This window comes from Vidua chalybeata, chromosome Z, assembly GCF_026979565.1.
Source record: "Vidua chalybeata isolate OUT-0048 chromosome Z, bVidCha1 merged haplotype, whole genome shotgun sequence".
Taxonomy (NCBI): Eukaryota; Metazoa; Chordata; class Aves; order Passeriformes; family Viduidae; genus Vidua; species Vidua chalybeata.
This window is the reverse complement of record NC_071570.1, coordinates 27,692,662-27,718,242: the sequence shown is the minus strand read 5'-3', so window position 1 is coordinate 27,718,242 and position 25,581 is coordinate 27,692,662. Positions and strand designations below refer to the sequence as shown.

The 25,581-nt window shown below is 39.3% G+C and overlaps 1 protein-coding gene across 1 annotated transcript in view; it reads left to right on the top strand.

Moving 5' to 3' along the window:
• The first annotated feature begins 4,617 nt into the window (after positions 1-4,617).
• Positions 4,618-25,581, top strand: part of LHFPL2 (LHFPL tetraspan subfamily member 2) — a 118,790-nt gene continuing 97,826 nt past the window's right edge. Inside the window, exon 1 of the mRNA XM_053931353.1 lies at positions 4,618-4,678. The gene's annotated coding sequence lies outside the window, so the exon portion shown is untranslated. The remainder of the gene's footprint in view (positions 4,679-25,581) is intronic.

The window sequence follows — 25,581 nt, the reverse complement described above, 5'->3', positions numbered from 1 at the left end:
TCAGCTGATGGTTTACATCTTACTTTTGGGCAGAAGAACAAAAAACCCACAATAAAATAACACCCATGTCCCAAGTCAATTTCCTCACTCTTCCAGAGCTGAGTCCTCCCTTTTATATATTTCCCACCATCTTCTGCATATTAAATCCTCTTTTTCCATTTTCCTTGGAGTTCTTGGGGCAAGTTCCAAATGCAGCATTTTCTTTAACATTATTTTACTCAAAAAAAATTCTTCCCTGTGTGTTTCTGTAGTCAGATCATTCATTTTAATAGAATGTTAAAACTTATTCCATTCCTCCACAGTGAGAAGATTTTGGAACAGTGGCCACTTAAAAAATAAAACCAAAATATCAACAACAAAAAGCAACAGAAGAGTAAGTGCAATGAGGGAACAAATCTAGTATGAATATATCTGAAGCTTAAAAAAAATTGAGATTGATTTGCTCTTTAGCCCAACTACTAATTCCAGTATGCGCACATGATATTCACTTTGTTCATTCTTGGCTTTTTGTAGGCTCTTTATAGAAATTTTTGTATCTTATCCAATATTTTAATAGTTTCCAGTGACTATTCACAGGCTAAGTGAGAACATAATTTTGAGCCAAATAGTGTCTGTTCTTCTTTCCAACGTGTATGTTATTTGCTAGTTATTTGGATGTCGTAGTCTCTTTGGTTGTATTTTCTGCTATCCTGTTTTGTCTGCCCTGCCTATATTCTATTCTTACAACCTTCAGAGAATGTTTTCTGGGCCACATCCAAGGCTGTATTTGTTCAGGTGAACTTCAGGAAATTTCAGGGTAAAATAATCCTTCATTCTGACAGCCCATGGAGAATTTAAATCGATCAAGCAAAATGAGATCAGTTATTACTATCTGGGGTTATAAGTAAACCAATATTTAGGGAGGAAAACTGACTGAACAAATTAATGCCTATGAAGTTAATACTTGGAAAAGTCTATGAGCAAGAGGAAAAAACATTATATCATCTTTTTCATCTCATATATTACTTAATGCAAAGTGTGCTTGCTTGACGTCTCTGTTTCCTGTTTGGATAACGTGTATGGGCTAAGTTCTGGTGATGAGTTATTTGTTTGTGCAGTTGGGCTTAAGATAAGCTAAATAAAAATGTTTAGAGCTGCACATCAAAGGCAATATAGTAATTAATTAGCATTAAAATTCCACTACTTAGATAGAAGGAAATATCAAGTTTCTCACACCAATTCCAAATAAAGAAGTGTTCAAATTAAGAAAATTTTATGCTATATTTAGATCTGTGAGGGTCACAATCCTTGGCCTTCAGACTACATCAGGGGATTTCACTGTGCTACTTCCTACCTCCTTGTGAAAACTGCCTGCTCATGGCTGTTTTTCTAAGTCACAGACTTGTTCAGCCTCACAACCTGATGTACTGAGCTTGCCACACAAGTTTTCTTTTTAGCATCCAGGTAGTATGCTAAAACGTACCTGTAACAATATGCGCTGTGGACCAGACAGGATCCAATGTGCAGCAGCACACTTGGTGTTAGCCATAGAAGGGGGCATGACACCTTCCCCGGGACCCCGAACTAAGCAGTTGCCAATGGATCAATGCAGAATGATGTGATGGGCCTTGCTTGCTTGTCCAAGAATCGCTTATTATGCCAAAAGAGCGAAACTAAACGCATCCATAACTGAAATATAGGACAGAAGCAAGAACCACGACACACACACGTAGGGCAGTGAGTTTTAAGTGACAGGAGCAGGGTGGCGCTTGGGACCAGGAACCAATAACAAAGTGGCAGGGGAGGAACAGAAGGCAGGGATTACAATGTTTAAACCAATAGGGAGTTCCAGGGGCGGGGAGCAGTTTAACTAAACCACTGGGGCAGCAAGGGATACATAAATGACAGGGAATTCTCTGGAGCAAGGGGTAGGTATGAGGGAGGACTGACAGCAAGGACTGAACTAATGCCTCAGCCAACTACTGAAAACAATAATAAAAAAGAAAACACACCACAACACCAATGGGGTCAGACTATCTGTTAGCCCAAATTAAAATGTTCTAAGACATGGTTGCCCACTGTGTTACATGCAGTGCTGTAAGTCAGTAATAAGTTTCTTAAAAACTTTATCAGTGTTCCATGGGTTATCATCTGATTATCATCAGGTGTCATCTTTCCCATAAGTAATTACTTTATGAAGTGGCTAAGCCTGCACACTACCACTTACTGATAGCAGCACTGTGTAATTGTCCCTATTATGTATTTTTAAATAGCAAACAGTTTTTAAACAATTAATAGAGGAGGAAGAAAAAGCTGCTGCTGCCACTGGATCCCCTACTGCAGCAACCATCACAACATCACTCTTTATATCCAGTCTGTTAATTGCTATGAGACTGACCTGTGATTTGGACACATGTGGGTCTATGTTTAAAAGCTAACTTCATATATGAAGATAGTATGAATGCTTTAATAATTCTTTCCCTTCATTTTACCTGAGCTTTATTAAAGCAATTAGCATTTAACTGTATCTTTTTAAGAGTTAATAGACATATCTTTTAAAAAGTTAATAGTGACAAAACTGATGTTTGCCGTGCACATATGTGCAATGCAGACTTTATAGTTTCTCGTTGTTGTAATATCATGGTTCTATCTTTTTGAACCAGCATGGACATGTATATATTTCAGAAAAAACTGATCCAAAAGTAGCAGACCTGTGTATTGTGGGTATTAGCTCAAAGTGCACTCCAAAACTGGAATGCAAAGGCCTCATAGCTTTTTGAAAACTAATATGACTAATACATTAATTTTTGTGTTATCAGATAATGTTGTCAGTGCGCTACTTGTGTGAAGTCCCTAGGATTAAAATATTCTTTAAAGAAATGTTTATTATTGGACAGACCTATTGAGTTGTCTACTATTGTATGTTAAAGTGGCTGCTCTCAAAGGTCACAGAAAGTTCAGCTTTACAAAGACACCCTTATTTTGTAGAAAATGAATTTTCAGACTCTCTAATGGGAACATTCAAAAATGTCTCTAATAAAACTTTTTTTAGAATGTTTCATTTGATGACTTGTCCAGAAAGAGGAAAAGTAATGTAAGGACAGAAGTTTGGACAATAATCAGACATGAAAACATATGCTCTGTTTTCAGTAAGTGTAGAGAGTTGCATATTATTTTCTTGGTTTTGCCATAGGAACATAAAAAAATTCTTGGAGTTTTGTATTTGTTTTTTTTTTTTTTTTCCCTCAACCTATGTACCTGGGAAAACATTTTCTGGCTTTTGGTCTTCTGAGCAGCAGACACCAATTAAAAAAGCACAGGTCCAGCAACTGGGTCCAGTCAGATGGAATGTGCTCTTGCAGAGTTGAAGACTTTGGAGTCCCAAGCAGTCAACAGGGTCAGCCTGCACTGATTGCTGCGTATCATGGCAGTAAAAGGATAATTTAGTCAAAAGACATAGCTTCAAGTAAATGCAGTGTTTGTGAAAGATACTGTTCTGATAGCAGTGAAAAGAGAACTCCTTACTGTTTCCCAGGAGGACAGCTTTAGCTGCAGCAAATCAAGTTTTGACTGGTGTAGCACTTCATTTATGTCTGTGAGATACCCAAAGTGATTTATTTTATTGACCAACTTAGCAGCTGGTTTTATCTGTTGCAACAGCCAGTTCCAATCTAGCAAGTGAAGCTGACACTGAGATGAGCTGTATGAAGTTAGACACCTGTCATCCACTTACAACGAGCAGCATATTACACAAGGGTGCCACAGTGTAGGATAGCAGAGGCATGCAGAGACATGTCCAAGCCTAAACCTTAAATTTTCCTGCAGACGCTTTAAATGAGTGTCACTGCTTGTAGACACGTATGTGCTTGGCATTCGACATCTCAAGATACTTTAACAATTACAAAGTTCTGGAAAAGCCTGGGTCATCAGAGTGCTGCTTTGAAACTGGAAGAGTGTTAAATATGATTTTAAAGGGATATTGGTGGAAAATTATTTGTTCTGAGGGGGAAAAGTTTGAAAACAGAAGCATTGTATACTTTTTAGACATTCTCTTGCAATATAAATAGTATTTCTGAAGGTCTACACCAAGAGGAATTTTTGGACAGGAGGAGTTGCTGTTTACCACTCCTGCTTTCCATTCAATGCATCCACTATGGCTAAGTCCGGTGGGGCAGACTGTGATGCGACGTGCAACAGGCAATACCGGGCCTGACACTGCCAGTCGTGCTGCCCAGTCCGTTCTCAGCCTGTCTGTCGGACGGGGCAGATGGCGCACCCTTGGTTATTCAAACGCCAGGACGGCGGGGCAGCGGTTATTTGGGCTATTTCCAGAGCCTCTCGCCCCGGGGCACGCCAGCCCGCCCACGGTCGCGGTGCCTCCACGGCCCGGCCCGGCTCCCGCCCGGCCCCGCTCTGCACGGTTCCCTGCGGCCGGCGGTGTGGAAGCGGGGGACGTCAGTGTGAGGGGGCCGGTCCTGGGCAGGGCAGGGCGCCCGCGTCCCATCCCTCCCCGCCCCTCGCCGCGGCTCCCTCCCTCTGGCTGGGGGCGGCCGGGTCGGCCCTCGCCGGGATCCCATTCCTCCTCCCTCGGTGCATGGTCGCGGCGGGAGCGGAGGAGGGCGAGCCCGGCGGGGCGCGGGCCGGAGGCGGCGGCGAGAGCGGAGCCTCAGCGCGGAGGAGCCGGCTCTGCCCGGCAGCGGTGAGGCAGCGGCACCGCTGAAGTTGTGCGGTGCTGGGAGGACGGGAGGGAGGCCGGGGACCACTGGCTGCGCTTCCATTCATTACCCGAGAGGCGGCGGGGCTTCTGCTTCTCCCGGGCCAGGGGTGTAGCCTTAGGGACAGGCCGGGGAACAGCCGCGACGGGACAGGGCACAGCGCGGAGGTGGCGGCAGGGACGGGGCTGTGGCGCCAGCGAGAGCCGCCCGGCGACCGCCGGGGCAGCGGCGGAGCGGGAGGGCACCCGGGCGCCTTCCCCGCGGGGAGCGCGGCGGGGACCCAGTGCGCGACCCGGCGAGGCGCCTGCGGCCGCCAGCCTACCTCCTTCCCTCGCTCCCTCCTTCCCCGCTCCCCTCCCTCCCGCGCGGCGGTCCTGCCGAGCAGTCGCTCCCGGCGGGACACGGCTCTCTCCGGCCAGCGGGCGGGGGTCCGCGGCGCCTGGCCGCGTTCCGCACACACGTTCGGCACCGCGAGGCGGCGGGGCGGCCGCGCTCCCTCCGCGCCGTAAGGAGCGGGGCGGGGCCGGGGGGGGCACCGCCCGTCGGGGGGCCCCGGTCGACTTCGTGCGGGACGGGTAGCGGGGGTCGGGCTGCCCGTGGCCGCCCCTGGCCGGGGCACCTGCAGCCTCTCTCCGAGGGCACGGGAGCTTCTTGACTTTCTGCGAGCTGCCTCTGGGAACGAGGGTTCAAAGCTCACCCGGGTGCCTTCACATCGCTGACGTTTTCTGGGGCCAGTTTTTGAGGGAGGGATGTGTGTGTCTCTGTGTATGTGTGTGTGTATATTTTAGTTTTCAGGGCCTTTTAGGGCCTTTCAGGGAAGGGCAGGAAGTAGGTGACACAGGTTACCAATGCACTTTTTTTGGAAGTTTAGGTGTCACTCCAAAGGCATCATTAATGCACTGGTGAGATTGGATCCCATCATTCTGAAGTTGTGGTTGCACTGGAGCAACATCAAGTAAAACAGCATGGGCTGGCAGTGCCATGTCCAGACAAGTGCACACGCTCCCAATACCTGGTAGCAGAGCAGCAGCGTTGCACCATCATAGTAAGTTTACACCAAGCCAGAACTAAGCAAACGAGACGCTGTGAATGTATGCATCCTAATGAGAAATGTATTAGTAGGAATAAATGAGCACAATTACTCATCCAGAAGAAAATATTATATATGTTAATAAAAAGATTTGCCTTTCTTAGGGAAAGGCAAATCTTAGGGAAACATTTTTAGGCACCATTACAGATCCCTTAATGAAGATGTCTGCTTGGTCCCAGTCCTGCATTGGGTTCTGACTGCTCAAGCTCATACCTGCAAGGGGCCCTGTTGTTTTCAATGGGTTTGCTTTGGTCACAGAAACCTTATGGTCCTTATAGTAATTCATAGAGACCTAAATTTATGCTGTGCACAAAAAGTGGCTAACTGGGAAATGTCAGTGACATTACATTTTATTTTTTCTGAATCAAACATACTAGAAAAATATAATCCAAATTAATCTTTGTGGTCTTCTTGAGTATTTTATCCATGTTCATGCATTGTAAGGTCAGGGTATAGGCAGACTGTTAAGATAGTTGTTGATGAGAGAGTTTTATCTCACACACAGTTTCATGGGATCATTGCTCAGTTTTTCATTCCATATGCTAGTTGCAGCCACTCCAGCTTTAATCACATCACTGCTTTCTTCACAGGATTTCTCCCTCTGAGTCATGCAGTGGGTTTAATCAGTATGTAGGAAATTGCCCACTTTATCTTTTTTTTTTTTTAGTTAATTTTCTGTTTTTATTAAGCATTCTGGGAAATGTTTGCGTGATGATGTACCCACACATTAGGCAAGTAGTAGTAGTGTGTCATTTTCTTTTATGACTGTAAATCCCTGGGAATGGACGCAGCATTGCTGTGTAAGAATGTTACAGTTATTTTTATTACTTATTTAATCAAAGCATAGTTCCTCCACATCTTCTAAGACACTCTTCTTGATTGTGCTGGGCTGGTAAGTTAAGATCAGAAGTACTGCTGGCAAAGACTGAAAGGAAGCCAATAATTGCCATGATCCTTTTTCGTGTTCTAGCTTGTAGGTGTGATTGCTTGTGGTGTTCTGTAATACAGTAGGACAATGACTTATTAACTGCTATGTGTTGTTGCATCAGCAGAACCTGACTGAGCTGCAGGTGACTGTTTAGTTGGCAACCAGGCAAGAAACCTGGTGTTTTATTTTGCATAGGGTGTAGACATTGCTGTTTCAATAATAATTACATGAAAAGGAGGATTCATTATTTTCCTGAGTGTTTTGGAGAAAAGAATTAGTATTCATCAAAATTTGTGTTTCCAGAAGATTCTATTCTGTTAGACATTGAGTACCCATTGGAGGGCTCCGCAGTAAAAGAGAAGTAGTGGTTGCAAGGCAGGGGATGTGTTGAACACAGGATGGCAGCTCCTAGCTAATGTAAGATTTCTACAAATCAGTAGGAAAAAAAAAATCAGGCAAGAAAACAAAAAAAAAAATTCTAGGAATTTTACCCTCAGCATCTGAAACCTAGCTTGTTACAAGACAAAAAGGGAAGAGTCTTTCCACCTAGAAATAGCCCTTGGTGAAGCTGCTGTTTGCCTCAGAACTGTTTGTTAAAGCTTGAAGTGGAAGGGTGAGAGAATGGCTGCCCTGCTGTCCCTGACTGTCCTCGCCTCTTACACACACACTGTGTTCGTGTGTTCGTGCCCAGGCACAAGCATACACAGCTCCTCTTGTTGGCTGACCCTTCACACTTCTAACTGCTGGTAGCAATAAGAGAAACTGTTTTATGTCCACATTCTTTCCCTGTGAACAAGGGCTATGTCTTCCTTTGTCCTGCATTCCTCTGTGTTTTCAGTGCCTCCCTTCCCTCTCAGGGGTTCCCATTTCTCTGCTTTCTGCCTACATGATAAATAATTGTGGGGTGCCAGCATTTGAACTTATTTGGGAACAAGGAAAGAGGTGGCAAGCGGCTGGAAGATGTTACTGATTCTCAGAGCCCTTTTTTGATGCAAAGACAATTGCTGATGTGATTGTAGTTGACAAGTCTGTTAAAATAATACCAAAGACTTTTCCCTTCTGGCTTTTCAGCTTTCTTGAAAATTGACAGGATTCTCCTGAGCTGTGGTGCCTAAAATCTGCCCTGGAAAAGTGGAATGAATAGGATGCATTCTTCCAAAATCACTGTCCTACATACGGATGAATTGGAATAAAGCTCAATGTAGGGCATTTGTAAAGCCCAGTTTAAAAAATAGTATTGTTATCCCTTGCCTTTTAAAATTGCTCAGGAGTTGTGGCCAGATACTGTGAAAGCTGTCTATAAACAAGTACTGGTTTACTGTCTTGTAAGTAAAGTGATATTTTCATGTTACACTGCTGACAGAAGGTGATGCATTTTGGAAAAAAAATGCAGATCTGAGGTTTTAATTTCTTTTTAATTTGCCTTTGTTTCTTTTTGTGAATAGATTGGGAATGTATCTGAAATTCTGACCCGTGGCAATATACATAGCATTTGGACACTTACAGTATGTATCCATGACTGAGTATAAATAAATCACAGCAAAAGATATTTAGAGACTGTTGTGCTGTTTACATAATCAATAGGTTCCAGTTTCTGATTCCCTACTGTAATTTAAAAAATCAAACAAAAAAAAAAAAGCGTGGTCTTTTGCTAAAGATTAATTTCTCCAGCTCTCATTGTCTTCTGGTTCTCATTTTTTCAGCTTGGAGCTCTATAGTTAAGTTAGATGTGGGTTCTTCAAAGGCGAATCCAGAATATTTGAGACATTGATGCATGAGAGAAATGCTGCAAAAATTTGTTCCCTAAAATATTTCTTATGTATTTTGGTTTAGATGTTGTTGGTTGGGATTTCTTTAATGGTGTCTCTGAAGCCCATGGTGAAAACACAGGAACTAAATGATAAACCATGAGAATGAAATACTATAAAAAGAGCAAAAAATGTCTTGAAGAAAGCATAATTTTGTGTTGGAGCCACTGAGAGTACTATAATGAACCCAGACACACAAGGAAGGCTTATTTTAGCTGATCTTTTCACCTTTAACAGCTTCTAGTGCTGTTAGATTGTTAGAGAAACAATGAAGCAATATTGCTGAAGCAGCTGTACAGTCTCCTTTGTCATTGGTGTCACTGCTGTATTTCAGACTTCTTTGTCTTAATGTCATCTTAAAGGTGGTGAAGGTATTTTTGGACTGGAGTGTTCTATGTGGTATCTTACATCTTACTGATGAATATGTTTTGGCTTTTAATTATACACACAGTAGCAGCTTTAGAGTTGACTAAGTGATCTTCATGCTTGCTGACACCTGGCATTGCATACATTATATGCCTTTCTTGTACATAATTTCTGAAATTCAGTGATAAGTATCAATGCTGTCATTCTGTTCCAGAACAATAGCAGTAAGTGTTGTAGATAAAATAATATACTATGCCTTAATAGTACAACTGATACTTTACCTGAAAGTTTAACTGTAGCTTGTCAGCCTTTTCATTCGTTTGATCCCAAGTAAGTTTTTCTGTAAGGGTGCTTTAGGAGAAAGTCCTGTGAGTTTACTAATAGAAATGGTCAATATCATGATTGTAGCAATTATAACCAGAGCCTGGTCTGAATTGAATGTTGCATTACTTTATTAAAAGCCATACAGTTTTTAAATCTGTTTTGTTTGAGCAGTGTGACTTCTCAGGGTGGTTGAGACTTTGGTTAGCTGTGACAGGACTTTTCTTGGTTCAGCTTTCAGTGATGATCCCTTAAACCTGTTTGGAAAGAATTACCTGTGATGTGGGAAGATAAATTCAGTCTCTGTATTTATTTGATCTTCTGCTGAGATTGCAGATAGGGTGCCAGTTGGTGCCATCTGTGTTTATAGATTTTGCAATAGTATTCACTGGGAGATTATCTGAAAGCCAAATCAGTTGACATAGGTCAGTGAATTGCAGTTTGCAAGGCTTGTGTCTGGGATCATTGTAAACAAGTTTTTCAGACTTTTCATTGGACTTTAATTTGCCTAAACCTGACCTCATCACTGAAGTGTGAGGTGGTGATAATACACCAGTATTATATGTTGGCAGATACATTTGTCTTTCGTGGTTATGTACTCTTGTTTTGTCTCTTAGCATGTGCATATTACTTTGATACATCATCTGCAAACAGTAAGTATGTGGAGGGAAGGCTGTGCCAAAAATACTTTCATATAAAGGGGTGAGGTTTTTTATTTAATGTTTAATAAGTCATATATATATATCCAGTAAATATAGTTACTGTTCCTACAGTTAAAGTACCTGCAGAAGGTGTTGCAGATAAGAGCACATATTCTATCAGATATTAGGAGTTTACTGACGTTCTGGTTTCAGCTGAGTTAGTTATTTTCCTTCATAGTAGCTGATATAGTCCTATGTTTTGGGTTTAGTATGAGACTGATGTTGATACCACAATGATGTTTTTGTTGTTGCTGAGCTGTAGTCACACCATGTCAAGGACTTTTCAGCTTCTCATGCTCTGATAGCAAGTAGACTGGGATGAACAAGAAGTTGTAAGGAGACGCAGCCATGACAGCTGACCACAGTTGGCTCCAGGGATGTTTCACACCAAGTAGCATTGTGCTCAGCAATAAAGCTGGGGGAAGAAGAAGATTGCAGTGATGACTTCATCTTCCCAAGTCACTTTTACCTGTGATGGAGCCCTGCTGTACTGGTGATTGGTGACCACTGGCCTGCCCATGTGAAGCATTAATTCAATTCCCTGTTTTGCTTTGCTTAAGTGCATGGCTTTTGCTTTACTTATTGAAGTGTCATGAGTTTTATCATTTTCCCTCTTCTGATTCTCTTCCCCATCCCTCTGAGGGAGAGTGAGTGACAGTCGTGACAACTAAAGCAGTATTTGTACAGAGTACCTTGACAGAGTTCTTTTGTTCAAAGAATGGCAACATCTTTCTGCACAACTGTTTAATACTGATAAGTAATACATACTGAAATAAGCTTGAAATATAAATACGCTTGAAATAAAAATATTGGAGAATATCTTGTGCAAATACTCTAGTTCTTGCAGCCTTCTATGAAATGTTTTTCAGAAAATAAGGCAGTAGGTATTCATGATCATCATGACAGTTTTAGCAATTGTAACTATTTCAGAATAACCACCTGACAAATCCTCAATGTCATTCTGCACAGGCAGGTCTGAGTAATTTAAAGTTTACAAGAAAATTTTACATGTGAGTTCTAGTTTTAATATGGTAATGTATTCTTTTATTTTGCATGCTGGAAATAGTAGCATATATTTTAATTTTATATTCAGTCATATTTATGGATATGTTTCTGTGCTCTTAGAAAATAATTTTAAGTTCAACATAAGTGGTAGGACGAATTCGGCACGATAGTAAAAGTTCCATGCATTCTTACGTCTCATCACTCTCTCTCTGTGTCTCTGTGTATTGATTTTTCTCCAGCTAGTTTTTATCTGGTATGGTTTCCCGTTTAAGGAGTTAACAAAGGTCTCGGTTTTGTCTGTTTTGGGGCTTTTAAAGGTATTAATAGACATAGTATATGACAACTGGCGTATAAGATATTCTGCAGACTGCCCAACTGATTGCACTGCTGAGATGGTAGATCATTTAGTAGAGGTATCCAGTTTGCAGGAATGTGGATGAGGTTTGTGTTGTGTATACATGTTTATTTAATCATTAGTCATGATCATGACTGCATAAAATTAGTGCAATTACCTTCAACCAGTCTTTACATCTAAGTGGCCCAGACCACATTCCATGACAGCCCTGACAACTTGAATTAGAGCTTGCCTTTTATTGCAGCTGATTTTGTAGTACGGAAATATCCAGCCTTTCTTGAGCTTGGTTACTGCAAGAATGCTACATGTTAACATGAAAGAGTGAAAGTCCTCTCTAAAACAGAGCTTTAAGAATAGTCTAATTTTTAGTGTTTGACTAGCCTGTGTCAACAGTTTACCTTGTTTTTCTGTTGCTCATTGCATGCATTGCACAGTAGATAAACAATCCTTAAGAGTGCATTAGGGCTGTCTCACATACTCATTTGCACTGTATTCTGCATAGTATGCCTCCACTTCCCAACCAGATTTAAAGAATGGCAGGCAAGGTCAGAGAGCAGAAGTTGATATTTTCAGCAAAACATCTCCAGCTCTTGGCTGGTGGTTCCTCATTTTTTCCAGAGGCTCCTTGGAGATGGGCAAGGAAAGGGCCTCAATAAACAATTTATTTGTGAGCAGGTTGTAACTTCTTTTTTTTCCAGAGCAATCAACCCTGTAGCTCCCTTTAACCTTCCACCCCCTCGGCTTTTTTATTTTGATGTTGTTAAATCATTGAGAGGAAGAGATTCCATCTGACATCCCAAGAAGATGATACAAAGATAGGACTAGAAGAGATCTTATGGCATCATCTACCCCATTCTTCTGCCTCAGATTAGCATCATCTGTACCTGTCATCTGTGACTTGTTCTAAGGAACTCATTGGCCTCCCTTACATCATCATGACATGTTAAAATTTTCTTTGTGTGTTATCCAATTCATTCCTTTCCTGTAGTAATTTAATACTACAGTTGCTCATTCTACATCTGTCTAGGGCAAAGCAAGTAATTATTTTTTATGTATTGTGGTTTTTTAACTGTAATAGCCTGCTTTTTTTCACCTCACAGGTGCTGGGCTTTGTACACCAGTTATTTTTGTTGCTTTTCTTTGGGTTACCTTTCATTACTTCACATCACATCTATTTTGTTTGTCTAGTTAAGAATATATTTTCTTGAGGCTCTAATGATGTAGAATAAAACAGAATGGGATCCTCTTCATACTTACTGACATGATGAGGATCTTCTTTTCAGCCCTATGACTCTCTTCAGCGGTTAAATTAGTGAGGAGAAGAGACAACTGGGATGTGATGATACTTTTATAAAAACATGAATGGTGTGGTGAGGGGCTTAGGGATAAGTTGTTCATTTTCTCTCCCGGTACAAGAACTAATGAGCATGAAAATGAAAGTTGCAGATGTTGGGTTTGGAATAGCAAAAAGAGGAGTTTTGTCATGCATATATATTAAGTTGTGTAACTCCACAGGATGTTGTGGATACTGAAAATTTATACCAATTTGAAGTGAAACTGGACAAAATTAATGGAAAAAGGAGTCTGTAAGGGATTATTAAATACATAAGCATGACCTCTGGCTTTGAAAGTCCCTGAGCTGCAAGTTATTGGAGACAAGTGTATTTGGGGAAAGTATGACTAAACGATTACACTATTCTCATGCTCTTCCCCAGACATCTGCTTTTGGCTGCTTTTGGAGACAGAGGTACTGGGTAGATGATTTGACCTGGCATAATTTTAGATTTGTGCTTTTAAATTGTAGAAAAGACACATTTTTCTATGAGTTAACAGCTCACGGTAGCATCTGCAACCCTTGTACTTTTTAGACCAAAAGCCTCCAATCCATTTTCTGTGTAATTTAACACAGAAGAACTTTCTTAATAAAACACAAAGATTACCATGAACATTTGTCTCCTGCCAGTTGGCGTCAACTGCAAATTATGTTTCATTTCAGTCATGCTAAACTGCCAGATGAGATAATACATATTGTCTCATTTAGGCAACCTAAGCAGCTATGTCTGTAATCCTAACTTGGCTTTTCTGAATTATTTTCTCCTATGTGTGTGTGAAATTGTATTTAATATGAAAGTTTTTTGGTATTTTGCCCATCTGCCTTCTACTGTAGATACATTTTAACTGCTTACATGAACACATGCTACATGAGATTACCTTCAGAGTTAGAGAAAAGACTGAATGCCTTTATGTTTCTGATAGGGACAGAGGAGTATAGAGGGAGGAGGATGCTTTGTTGCTCTTTACCCTACAGACACTGATTTACTGGCTTGATTTAGATTGTTGATTCAATAATACATCTTTAAGGCACTTGTAAGCTAATCAAAACCCATAACCACACAATGCAAATGTCTCATGTAAATATAACTTTTCATCCCCAGTTTTAATGTTAACCTTATACTAGTAGGTTTTCTGCTCTGTCAGATGTTGTTCATCTCTCTGTGACTCTGACAATACCTAAACAGATATTGTTGGTACTTTTAAAGCTGATGCGAAGTCAGCTTGAATGCAGCATCCTGCGCTCAGGCAAACTTGACAGAAATGTGCTTGTGCTTGGGCATAAATTTGTATTCCATAGTGGTCATACGAAATGGTCATGTACCACATGGTAATCTGGCATTAATGAAGACACAGCTGTATGTTGCACATGTCTTCGTTACTTTTCTGTCATGTATTAATATGTTTAACACATTTTGTCTGGGTTTTCCAAAGTGAGTGTGGGGGTTAAATTAACAGTGTTTTCACTCCAGACTCTGTCTGTAGGCTGCTTCATGTTTTACCCCATAAATGTTTCCTCTATTCTTGTAATATCAAATAAACAATTTTATGTTCCTCCTTCAGTGGTTTGGGGCATGAGGAAAAGCAATTTTGCCAGGAGGTGGAAAGCCTGTGCAGTGATCATAGTGGCAGTGAGGGTGTTTTATGCCAGGTATTAGGCTGTTCTGTGTTACTGGTGGTTGATTTCCCAGATTTATCCTGTGCTACTGCAATGGAGTCTTAAGTTGAAGAGGCAAGCATCATGCAGGTATTAGGAAGTTCTTTCCTGAGCCTTTGTAGTCTGTAACTACATCTGTTGTTGGGGTAAATTGATCATACTTTTACTCCATACACTTTGCTTCACACACCAGAGTGGGCTTTATTTGAAGTGTTTGGCTTTGGAGGTGGGAAGGGAAAGGCAGCATTTTGGTTTGTGTAGGTGAGACTGTTCAAGTTTGTTGTAAATAACTGTGAGTGCTCTCTTATTATTGTTGGGATATTTGTATATTGTAACTACTTTGATCTCTACACATTGAGTGAATGTTAATTAATGCTAGTACAGTAAAGTTGTTTTCTGACTGCTTTAAGAATAGACTGTAGGAAACCCTAGAAGGATTCTTTTGTTCGAATATCATCATTTGATACTTGCAAATATTTGAACTGATGATGTGTTTGCATATAGCAAATAGAATTCTCTTCTCTGAAGGATTATTAAAGCTATGCCAAATTCAGTTAGTCACACTCCAACAGCATTACAGCTGGGTATTTTGGAACTGATAAAAGACACGATTCTTTTTAGGCAGTAAGGTTTTCCAGCTCTTTTGTTGGACTAAAACACCTCTCCTGTATGGACAGAGAAAAATTCAGCTGTCTTTAACTGAGCATACTTACAAGTGTGCCAGGTAACATAAAGCTACTATTTAGATATCTAACTGTCTTTTAGCTGAAGAATAGTGCAAGGTTCTTTCCTTTGCCAGAGATTCGAGGAATGTATCAGAGAAGCTCACAATTTAAACGTGATCTGTGAAAACAGTAAAACAAAAACAAAACCAAAAACAAACAAACAAAAACCAACAAAACCAAAACAACCCAAGAAACTTTGTAATGGTTTTTCTCCATTTAGCCTTTTGCTATTGAGTTATGCTGTAAAAAGGGGAAAAAAAAGTATTTTATCTAGGTAGCTATCATTGATTGATTGTTCATTGACCTCAGATATTCATTGAGTAATTTTTTTTTCTTCCAGTGAGGATGAAAAGTTCAGATTTGAGTCAAACAAACCAAATAATTTGGAAAACAAATCTTTCTCTTTCCAATGCACTTCCTTTACTGGAAGGACTGAACAGTATCAGTGCTATATTGCTCTGTTGTGTTCTTCTCTATCTGATAATGTGAAATGCTATTTAGAAGCACTGGTTAATTAAAATTTAGTAGTAATATTACATCAGACTTGTGTCTGTCTGGTCTGAGGCATTATTTATCAGCTGAAGAGAGCAGTTTATGTATAGCCATCTTTGCAAAAGTGAAATATACTCTACATTCTCTCCAAAGCCTTCAGCTGTTACAACTCATAGGAGGAAGTTGTTCTGATAACTGAGGAATGAGCACTTACTGTCTCAGTGTATGGTGAAGTGATTTGCAGTCTAGGGGGAAACACAATTATCTACTACTTACTTCTTGTAGGCTGACTTAGACCATTATGTGTCCTTCCTCAAATTCTCAGAAGTACAAAGTTTCTTTTTTAGAAAGCAGAGGCTTATTTTTAAGTTGGTTTTCTGTGATTTTCTGCATAGCCTCAGAAGCTCAGAACATCACTATGTATCTTCTTATTTAAAGAGGAAGCAGGTATGGTCAAACATTTGTTTTTTCTAAAGGAACTGTAATTGATAAGAATAAGAAAAAACACATTACATTAAATAGGAACAAATAAGCATTTCATAGGGCTTAATATACAGAGATGTCTTGAAGAGTCTTGTGCGTGGGGCGCTGTAGTCATAAAGAAAGGAGAAGGCGGAAGATCTCTTTGCTGTATGCCACTGTTCTTGTTTTGCATATAACTAAATTAATTATTTGATCCTGGATGAGTCATAGCTCTGAATTTAACTAGTTCAAATTATGTTTTTCTGTTGTTTTAACAAGTGCATGCCATTAATAGTTTAATAATGTCTTTATCTGTGAACCAAGAGAGGAATGAACATTGCTGCTCAGCCTTGTCCTTAGTGAGTAGGGGCTGATTTTAAGCTTTGAATCTTAATTTCTCCATGCATAATTTATTTTAGTTGTTTTTATTTGTGTGTGTGTTTTCGTTTGACTGAGGTAAAGATTTAAAGAAGAAAACTATATATGGTTATAGTCAGCATAAAACTATCTAGGCTGCAGAAGCTTGATTTTTTTTTTTTCTGGTTTTTTTTCCTCCTTTTTTCTTTGAAGTTCACATGCCCTCACAGTGGAATAAATGATTCAGTAGTTGGCTCATCCCCCTCGATTATGGATCTGTTGAGAGCTAAGTTTTTGAAAGACTCCTGTGTGATCTATCTTATTTTCAAGATAGGGTGCATTTGTTTTTTGGAAAGAGCAGACATACTTAACCTTTCAGCCAGTTGGAGGAGAAGCAGCTGTTGAATGAAAAATTTCATATACCTTCTTCTGTAGTTTAACATGATCAGGAAGTAGTTGGTTTTCCTTTTCCTTTGCATGTAGGTTTCCTTTCCATTGTAGGCTGCCACAAAATCATCCATACCCACTTTTGTGGTTGCTGACTGTGGCTCAGAGACCTTTGTAGTTCTGAGGGCTTTTTATCTTGAAATTTTAAAAAGTAAATGCAGCAGTCAACAGAAGACTTTGTTTTTCCTGTTTGCATTGGATTATTGAGGAGTTCAAGCCTGTGAAGAGGCCTGTAGGTCTTCCTATATCCTGAAATGCCACTGGCATATCTGACATTGAGTCTGGCAATGGTGGTAGTTCTTGGTGCTGGTAACCATTTGGTGAATGTCTCTCTCTCCCTTTCCAGACATATGTAAGTGATCTGAGCATTGCCCTGAGTGGGTGAGTTGCTTCATCACTAATATGTGTGACTTTCTGGAGGGAGTGTGTGGTCCAAGAGACCTCACAGATTTCCTGAACATGGCCCACACTGTAGTTATGTCTGTTATTTATTATATCCTTTCAGAAACAGAAGATAAACTAGTTTCCCTAATGACTATGTTTTTTCACATGCTTAAATGAGCTTCTGCCTGTAGAGGGGAGATATTTTGGCTCCCTTTCACTTATTTTTCTGTGTACTAATGTTTTTGCGCAGCTCAGCTGGAAGATTCACCACCTACACATTGGTGTGTTCCAGCACAAGATAGATAGCTGTTTAAATATGTGAAGAGTTATATTTTTAAACTGTCTGGAAAATATTACAAAAGCAAATGGTTGTGTGTTGCAGTTTTTATAATGTTTAATATTTATAATAATGTGATTGTTTGTTACATTGGTAACTTTTGAGATGTATTTTGAGTTTCACAAAAAACTACACTCTTAATTTTGATTGATTTGATACATGAAAAGAATAGTGTTTGATCATAATTGGCACACAGAACAACTAATTCATGATTTTCCAGGACAGAAGTCTGTGAAGAAAATATCAGATAGAGACATCATAGTACCATCCCTCATTCAGCATCAAATTCCCAAAATAAGTAAGGGGAAGAAACTGATTGAGTTTTATCTTGAAATACATTATTTAGTACTATGCAGCTATGCAGTTTAAACTAAAAAGAAAACGGGTTAGAGAAACCTAAAAACTATTAAAGAAGTAGGAAAATCTGTAAGATCTGAGTTTGAGGTAGTAATGAAAAAGACGAGTTCCAGTTGTATGCAAAAATACAAGAAAGGGGAGGAGAGAAAAAGTGTTTCTTACCTATTTTATAAACACTTCTTTGTCCATTTACATCTATGTCTGTTTGAATTGCAAGCATTTCAAGGTACCTGTTAGAAAAAGTTGTTGATGAACTCACAGGAATTAAGAAGAAGATGTCAAAGGGACCAAAGGGTTGGTGGGAAGATTTATGAGGAAAACAAAACTACTCTTAATAGCCTTTTTGAACAGTGGTGAAATTAGGTCAAAGAAGCAAGGTGATAATGAAATGAAGAAAATGTGAGCTGTGTGTCAGTGTTACATTTTGTATTGAAATAATTTTCTCTGGAACTGTTTCCCATAAAATACCAAAAATTGCATTAGTCAGATACAATAAAATTAAATAGATTGCTTTGTTAAGAAGGCAGTGCTGTAATGAGCAGTCTTGCACTGACCTAGAGTGAGCAGACTGGCTATTCCCTACCTCTAATTTCTGAGAACCATTTGTGGTGTTTGTGTTGTTTTTAGATGAACTTCAGCTTCATTAATGCTAAAGTTTATTAATTATTGAACTTGTGTTAGAAGTTGTAATGGAAATATTTTCCAAATATTGATCTTAATATGCAGAATCTACATGTTAATACTTAGATGTGTAAGTTTACAGTTAACCCCTTTCATTCTCCTTGTCTGGAAAACTTTCATGTGTGATGATGTCAGATGGTTCATGTAATCAGTCATTGGAAATTTTAAATGTAACCAATAGGCAATGAATTTGATCAAACAAATCAAATAAATATGACCTCTGCTTTAAAAATTGGGGCAGTGTTAATGCAGAAATTTTTTTAACAAAAGGAATAGCTGAGGTATTTCCATTCTCTTCCAAAACCTTATAACTATATCTCTTCTTATGAATTAATGAGTACTGTTCATAATGTACTTCTCAGCTAAATCAGTGACCAGCTGCATTTGTAGTCATACAGTCTTCTGGTGTTTCCTTAAGAGGTGGGTTGGCACACTGCCAGGAAGTGTGGTTCATTAAATTAATTATCCCTGGTAAATACAAATTTTGAAGTTATGAGGCACTCGCTTACTTCATAATTTGAGGAAGCATTTTGTGATTCTGTCTGCTTTAATTTATAGTTTGTGCATTTACAGTTGATGCTTTTGAAAGATAAATGTGGCCCAAAAAATGAATACAATTAAAAGTTTGTAAAAGCAAAGTTAGCTCATCCCTTTTTACAGTTACTTTATTCATTGCATTGTTGAAGTATTGGGCTTTTTAATTGCATGACTGGTTTAAATGGGTTGACTTTTAAAGGAGCAACAAATTCCTCAACTTGTCCATATTCTGGTATGACTGCTGTTGAGAAAAAGTGCTTCTAAGAAACTTTGGTATTCTGAAACATAACTGAGGGACATTGTTTTGCAATTAGGAAAATGTGTATTATCAGTTGGTCTTTCATTATAGCTAGGGATTTTTTTAACATGAAAATTTAAAGCACGATCTGTGGAGTAATGGTTTCATTCTAAAACAGTCTGCAATAATATCTTTGCTTTCCTCTTATAACAGATGATGCAAAAGTAGATGTTAAATTGGACTTCATTTAGATAGGACCAGAATAGTAGAAAATTAAGTGGTGTCAGTTTCTTAATAAAATTTCAAGTATTGATTTTTGTATTGTTAAAAGGAGAATCTGTCTTGTTTCAGCTGAAATGAAGATAATTGCTTCCAAAAAGTGCATGTTCACTTTAGTATCTTGAATTTTTTTATCCCCTACTCCTGGCAGTTCGTCAGAGCCTGCATTTATTATTCTTTTAGTCAAGTAATGAAGCTTGTGTTAAGCATTTGAGAAAGAAATGGGTGTAGATAATAGTGAAAGGAGAGGAGATTTCCTTAAGAGATCTGTTTGGTGTTTTTTTAATTTTGGGGGGGGGGGGCTTTTGGTTGTTTTTTGTTTTTGTTTTTGTGTTTTTTTTTTTTTTTCCCATTTGGTGGGTTTTTTCCTGCTTTTTAGGGGGTTTTGTTGGGAGTTTTTTGTTTGTTTTGTTTTTTTGGGGGGTTTTGTTTGCTTGTTTTGGGGGTTGTTTGTTTATTTGGGTTTTTTGTGGCTGATCTGACTTTGGTAGGAGACGAATGTTCTGAGTCTGCATGTCAGCAGCTTTGGAGAGGGTGTCCAGTACTGGGAGGTTGTCTTGAGATACCAAGTGAACAGGGCATATTTTTCAGTCACTTCCAAAAGCCTATTTCTATTCATTTAACTAACTTATCTATTTATTTATTTAATATAGCATTGAAGACACAAATTCCAATTCTTAAAACATGGTAAGACTGTATAACAGATACATCATGAACTGTCTGAGATACACTTTCAGATGTTTTCAGGAGAACTGTAGTTGTTATGGTGATAGGACACAGTTTTATGGTTTTAAAAAAACAAAAAGGAACTGGAGTATGTTAAATTACACTATGAGCATTCTATCTACTCTTTCTCTTCAGGAGGAATTACTGTTTAATGTTGTCCGGAGCTGTATGGAGTTGTATGGAGGCCCATAATGCTGTGCTGAGCTCCTGCTGATGAGAGTTTTGGGTGTTTTTAAAGTTAACTAAGCAGCTGACTGACACTTATAAGATGTAATCTTCCTTTCCTTTATAAAATTCTGCTTTGGACACTTTAGGAAAATACCAGCATCAATTATAACATCAACTGGTGCTGAAAATTTTAATAACTAGGAATAACTGTAGACAGCCTTTAGCTGTATATTAGGGTTTCAAGTTTAGGTAGATCTGTTGATCTAAAATTGAAAAAAATTACTTTTCTGAAAAGCACTGAAAGACAGATGGCCCATGTGGCGGTGATGGTGTTGCAGTACCACAGAGATCTGACTGAAGTTTAGAGGTACTATTAAGGGTAAAAGGAGGTGAATTGAAATGTTTCGTTTCCACCCATCAAAATTATACATGGTATATATGCTTAGGATCACATAGATGAGAAGAAATTAGTTCTGCATGTGCAGAAATGGAAATTGTGGGCTGGACATTTAATTAAAAACCCAAGTCCAGCATAGCTAATGTAGTCACAGTTAAAGCCCTTTTCCAATAGTAACTACTCCAGGCCAATTTTCAATTGCCTTAAAATTCTGAAAGAACATCTAATTTTTTGTAAGTTATTTGAGAGCATACAGTTGCTGGAGGGCTTGTGGGTCCCAGAGCCTAGTCTTTAGCTGTTGTATGCAGCTATACAGTAGATTGTTAATTTTAAGAGCTTTGCAGAGTATGTCTTCTCATCATGACACAACTCAGAATGCTTCCTCAGTGCAGCCTATTTCTAGGATACACAGTATAGCTGTATTAAATATGAAATTACAAAAATACTACTTTTTTACTTTAATCATTTGTTAATCAAAATTATTAGAGGAGGATAATAATCAGTGTTCTCAGAACTTAGTATCCTACCTATTTCACCTCACAGATGACTTCAGTTTTTGGATACTGAGGAGTCACCTACACATCTTCTTTAGGAGAAGTCAAAACTCTGCCGCTTGAGTTTGATTGTCCTGATCACTCTGCTCACGACTGTTGAGCTTTTTCTATAAGAAGCAAATTTAACTGCACATTACAGTTTGGGCATTAGTATGAATGGCATAACTGTAAATGAGAGAGCAAAACCAACAAGATATTTATAATTAGTGTTGTTCAGTATTTGGAACAGACACTGTAGTGCTTGTCACAAATCTGTAACAAAACAGGCTCCAGTCCAATAACTACAACCATAAACAGAATCAATTAAAATCACCAAGGCCAAAGAAAGTGTATTCAGAAAATCTGGAAAAGCTGAGCAGTTAAATTCTCTGTTATGCTAATGCTATTTACATCTCCATCCTTTTCACCTTTCTCACCAATTTTTTTTTTTTCTTTTGGAGAAGTTTCAGAAGCTAGAATATGACAAAAGTGTTTTGTCTCTAGTTTATTAGATTACATGTGATGACAGTGTTGTACAGTGAACTTGTGGGCTGGATCTGTGTTTTGTTATGGACTGCTGGGGAGGAGAGCTGAACGTACAGATGTGTGAGTGACTGTGCTGTCAGCCCTGAACAGTCAGAGTGCCCTTGCTGCCTGAGAAGGTAAGAGCAGATTGATGGTAGCAGGCAGTGATACGTTAGGAATGGTCACTGGGTCCCATCATTGGTAGTTTCAGTCCTGACCTTCTGCACCAAGCTGTGGTAGGCAGCAATATTCTGCTTCTCAAGCAGTAGGTGCTGCCTTGAAAACCACGCTCTTCTTCCGCCAGGGAAACTGTGCTGGGTGGACTGGATAGAAATGCTGGAAAAGACAGGCTGTGTATATGACATTGGGCTGTCTTTGGTGGGATTGAGTTAATAGACAGTAGAATAAGTGTATAAAACTAATGCTGACTGTTATAGTCTTGTGGAAAATTCATCTGATGAAAATTTCTAGGTTGTTCTTTATATGAAGTGACAAGTTCAGTTGATGGATAAAGATATGTAATAGACTTAGGTGAAGTCTATTACAACCTTTTTAACAACCATTTTTGTTCACAAAGTTAACCAAAGCAAAATCAAAGTGTCAGCTTTGACGTGGCTAACTGACAGATGCCTAACGTAACTATAAATATGGAGTTGTTCTTGTTTAGCTGGATTTGTAGATAAACTGCTGTCTCTTCACTGGTCATTTTATTTGTGACAAAAATCGCATTACCCATGTGAGCCTCTGGAGAGTCACAAACCCAAAGCTTGCAAGGCCCTAAAGGACCCCTGTGGTCAGGCAGCCTAACTTTCAGGGCAGTGGAGGCATTACATATTTCTGGATTAAATCTTGTTCAACCTGCAACATAAAAAGAGCATTTAAAAATCACCAGTGATGGAAAAAGCCAGTGCTTTCCATGCCAATATCATACAGCAGATAGTGAAATGACAAATAACAGAAAGCAATGGTGATGTGGACAGGGTGGAAATCCTGAAGTCAAAGTCATCCTGATGAAAAATATGAATACCTCATTGGCATGTCATGTGGAAATGTGGCAACTCTGAAAAGAGGGTCACAGCAGATAATCAGCTCAACATAAGTTGCCAACATAGAGGAAAGACCCAAGGATAAGAGGAAAGACCTATCACAATTCCAGAGAATAAAAATGAGGTGCTCTGCCTAGGAGTAGAGTTTATATAATGTATTTGGCACTGGTACAATTGCAACTGGAATAACCTGCTAATGTCAATGTATCATGAGATTATGTTGACTGTTAGCAGAGAAGAGCCATAAAAATCTATAGTGGACTGAGATAGGCTGTCATTAAGAAAGTTAAGGTCAGTGCTAGTATCAAGATTACAGTTTCCCTCCCCACCTACCTTTCTTCACCCTGGAAAATAAACTGTAGTTCAAGGCTGAATTATTTCAGGGAAGTCATATGGCTTCAGTTACAGTTCTGCAGTTCTGCCTTTCTAGTTTGATGAGGTATGAATCCATTTAATAGAATCATAGAATACTTTGAGTTGGAAATTACTTTTAAAGGTCATCTAGTCCAACCTCCCTACACTGGGCAGGGGCATCTTCAACTAGATCAAATTGCTCAGGGATTCATCCAACCTGATATGAAATGCTTCCTGGAGTGGGGAACCCATCACGTCTCTGGGCAATGTGCTCCGGTGTTCCACCACCCTCACTGTAAAAGCCTTCTTCCTTATATCTAACCTCAATTTGCCCTTTTTTAAGTTTAAAACCATTGTCTTTTGTTCTGTCACTACATGCCCCTGTAAAAGTCCCACTATAGCTTTCTAGTAGGCCCTCTTTAAATACTGGAAGGTGCTGTAAAGTGGAACACCCTGGAGCCTTTTCAGCCTTTTCAGCCTTGGCTGAAAAACCCCAATCTCATCTCACAGGAGAGGTGCTCCAGCCCTCTCATCATTTTTGTGGCCTCCTCTGGAATTGCTCCAACAGTTCCATGTCATTCCTCTGCTGAGGGAAGGGAAGTTTCGGGAAGGGAAATTGTTGAAACACAACACTGCTGCCATGTCAACCAGGGTCACCTGTGCTTTCTACCTGGCTTTACTTTCTATCCTTGTTAGCTTGTGGCCTAGTCCTTCCTGCAGTGCAGTCACCTCCACATCAATGCAATTATTGCCACATTTAGCTGGCCAGATGGACCCTACCAGTGCTTACCTTGCCAGCATCCAGTGGTCTGGGATTTCTGCCCACTCACAAGTTTGAATGCTTTTTTGGAGGCATCTCCTGTATGAAATAATATGTCCTTGAAATAACGCAGTCTTGAAGATTCTCAGCGTAAGTGAGAATGTTCGTAAATCCAGATAAATCATGAGCTGGAGGACTGCAGTATTTATACCTGCCATGTCTTATTTCCAGGCTGAAATACCAACATATGCATCTGATTTCTTTAGAAAAAGAAATACCTTCCTACCCACAATATACAACTCCTTCATACAGAATGAAAGATAACTTTTTTTGAGAGTTCATCTTTGCCATTCCATTGTATGTTAATTATAGGTGTTAGTTTTGGCATGATTTCATTAACTGAGCACTTGCCATGTCACCAGGGCTCGATTTGATTTTTGTCTTCTCTTTCTAGCATGATTTTTGCTGTTCCACAAAAAAAACCCTGAAGGATATCACACAACCCTAAAAAGAAATTTAAATTTCTGTCCTTTTTTTCTCTTCTCTGAAAAATTAGTTTAATTTTTACAGTATAGTAAAATATAAACAAACCTCAATCTGAGAAGAAAATCCTGTGTACTGAGTTATGCTGTGAAATAGTATTCCTAATTCACTGATTTAAATATGAACTTCTAGAGATGCATCTGGATAATTAGTTTAAAAAATAGATACTATAATGCTTTATTAGCTGATGTAACCAAGTTCAGATGTTAAAAAAAAAACAAACAACAACACGTGCTTTAGCAGTGTAGATTCACTGTTATTTTCCAAAAAATATAGTTTGAAAATAGGGTAAAAATACAAAAGGAAATAAAAATGCTAGAAATATAAAGGAAGGTCTGGTTTTAGTTCATGTTATGATTTTTCAGTCTGAGTGTGCAATGGCTCTTACCTAATGAGAAAAGGCATAAATAATCAGTTCTTTCTAGCAATTAACTGATCTGCCTGCAGGATGATAATTAAAATGAGTCATGCATGTAAAAGGAAACTGAATCTTTCCCTTGACTCATTTTTCTTCCATTAATTTACTTTCAGAATGGCATGCTTTAAAATTCTGCCAGAAATTGATATACAAGTGTATTCAGTCATAAAAGTGCTGGGTGCAGCTTCAAAGCAACTCCATGTTTGAATCCCAATTAGTGCTGAAAAATTTGCCACTTGACTCGTCACCTGCTACTGATCTTAGAGCCTGCAATGTTTGTGGAGTCAGTAGAAAGAACCAGAGATCTCCAAAGGAATGGTGAGTCTTGCAGGATTAGCCTGTGGACAATGTTGCTGCTCATCTCCTGCCTACTTTTGGCATTGGTGCTACCACCTGCCTGGTGAGTGCTGGGCATCTCTACCAACACGGGATTCTCTCCTGAGGCTGTGTAGGTAAAAGAACTGTGTCTGCCCTGTAGTCCCACAGCATATTGCTTTAAGTGGTAGTCCCATAGCACCCTTTGCCTGTCAGTTGGGGTGCTTCCACTGAAAATGGATG